Below are 2,723 nucleotides of genomic sequence, written 5' to 3'. Positions count from 1 at the left end.
TGCTGTCAGAGAGAGGAGAGAAGCCAAGAGGCATCACTCCGTCAAGGATTCAGGAGCCCAGAGCAGCTTATCAAGAAATTAATGAAAATCAGATCCTGGAGCAGCATAGAGATAGTAAGTAAAAAGGCAAAATAAATGTCTGCTGTTTACTTCTAAGAGTTTCTGTTTTTAATAAAAAAATTCTGTTTTTATAATGTGTGACCTGAAGCTGCTCTATTTTAGTGGCAGCATCATTATATGAAGCACGGTGGTGGCAGCATCGTGATGTGTTTGTTTCTTTTATTTAAGGCTAGGTTTTTAATTTAAAAGCATGCTATTCTGTAGTTTACGGTTTCGTGCTTTAATTGTTCGAGAGTACAAACAGCATCAGCAACGAAAACAATGAAATCTTCTCATATTAAAAACGATTCTTACACGTTTCTGGTGTTTTTTCTGATAAAACTTAGCAGTTTGAACATCTGGGCTGAACATCTCTGAGAGTAGCTGGTCGGTATGTCTGTCAGAGACGGAGTGGATCATTACGGTAATAGAGGATCTGTGCCGCTGCTCAGCTGTTAGCTGCTCTGGGGCTGTTTCCGCTTCCGCGTTGAGTCACGTGTCTGAGGCAGCTCCACAGGTGGAGAGAAGTTTGAACAGAAGAAGAAGAAGAAGAAGAAGAAGAAGAAGAAGAAGAAGAGAGTCCACTGTGAGATCAGTTGCTGCCATGTTTGTTTGTTTGTTTTGTGTGTGTGTGTGTGTGTGTGTCTGTGTGTGTGTGTGTGTGTGTGTGTGTGTGTGTGTGTGTGTGTGTGTGTGAGAGAGACCTGTGACCTTTGACCTCTGATGTTTTTCTGTGGTTGAATAAATAAAGTTTGTTTATTCAAAAGGCTCCAGGATTGCTTTAATTTTCAGAGATGATTTACTGATCAGCTCATTTATTGATCTGTGACATAAAACTGTATTGATCAGGTGTTTCAACAACAAACAGCAGGAAGCTAAAGACCAACAGCTGAGAAATTAACTGTAAAAACAGAAACACTTTACAGGAAATTAAATCACATAACACACAAAAACACAAAGTTCAAACACAAAACGATGACAATAACACAAAATAACACCAACAGCACAGAGAGGCTCAGCCATTCGCTGTGTTTTTATGCTACTATTTGAGCTGCAGCCCTTTGGTTCAGCCCCTGTTTAAATAATATTTAATAATATTTAACCTCCTAAACCAGGGGTGTCCAACATGAGGCCCGTGGTCCAAAAGTGGTCCTCCAGAGGGTCCAATCCGGCCCTCAAAGTGGAAAAATTCCAGAGAAGACATTAACTGCAGATTGTAAATTAGTAAAACGACAAATTTAAAATCATTTCTAGACCTCTGATCACTGATAGTTAGTGGAGATGAAGAAGCAGATGTTCTGAGGAGATCAGGAAAAACTTTAGTCCTATTTGGTTGATTTGCTGAATTTTAGTTTTTGTTGTAATTTCACCTGTTTTGTGTTAGTTTTGTTTTTTCATGGTAAACTTGGCTGTTTTCATAGTGACTGTGGTCCTTATGATGATGATTTTATGTCTTTTTGTGGGGATTTTGGGAGTATATTTGAACCTTTCAAGGTAGTTTTGGCTTTATTTTGTGATGACTTTATGTCTTTTTAAGGTAGTTTGGACCCCATTTGTGGTGCTTTTGCATCTTTAATGTAATTTTGGTCTTTTTGTGCTGGTTTTGTGTTTCTTTGTGCTAATTCTGACCTGTTGTTGGTGGCTTGGTCTCTTTTTGTGGTGACCTAGTGTTTTTTACCCAGCATATGAACATTTCAGGACAGTGTTGCTTCTTTTTGTGGTAGTTTTACAGTTTTAAAATAGGGATTATTTAATTCATCGTTAATTTAATCTCCAGGAAACGCTCTGAGATCAGCAGAAACTTGTTGTAAATCTGTGTTTTCTTTCTTTAAACCTTCTAACTGACCTGTGTGACTTTACTAGCTCTTTATATCTTCTTCTTGATGTTATAATTTTTCATAATTTCAGAATTATCTCACACATCTTTAGATATTTTCTGATCTGAAGATACACAAATGTAAGGAAGTGGTCTAAACCAAAGTGCTGTGTAAAAAATGAATGTTTTTGAATGTTTTTTGATGATATTTTAAGAAAAGATACACATTTAAAATTTGTACTTTTCTTGATGAATAAATAATGTCATTTTAGTTTCATTAAACACCTCAAGTGGTTTTTTGTTGTTGTTTTTTAAAGAAAATCGCCCCATTTAAAGTCTTTTTACATCTCAGTTTGGTGGTTTTATGTCTTTAGATGCATAAAAGTCACTACAAGGAAAATAACATTTAAATGTTGTTAAAATAAGGTACAGATTGAATCTGCATTTTTAATGTTTTGCTGTCTTTGCTAACTTTTTATTTTGGTGCCTTTTAGACTTTACTGTTTTGTATCTTAAAGAAAACATACTATTATAAATATGTATTATTATTATTATTATGAATTCTACATAGAGACGAATCAGAGTCTTTCAAGGTCTGACACTGAGTTAATGAAGGTAAAGATGATTTTAGATATTAGACCCTGACATTTTCTCTCAGTCAGTTTCCCTGAGTGTGTGTGTGTGTGTGTGTGTGTGTGTGTGTGGGGGGGGGGGGGGTAAAGAGCTGCAGAGTGGAAAATGATGGCTTGTGAAGAGGCTGTTGTTGGATGTCAACAGGAAACGCTAACAGCCTTAAGTGGCATTAAGA

This window comes from Acanthochromis polyacanthus, chromosome 7, assembly GCF_021347895.1.
Source record: "Acanthochromis polyacanthus isolate Apoly-LR-REF ecotype Palm Island chromosome 7, KAUST_Apoly_ChrSc, whole genome shotgun sequence".
Taxonomy (NCBI): Eukaryota; Metazoa; Chordata; class Actinopteri; family Pomacentridae; genus Acanthochromis; species Acanthochromis polyacanthus.
Note: the sequence above shows the minus strand (reverse complement) of the source record.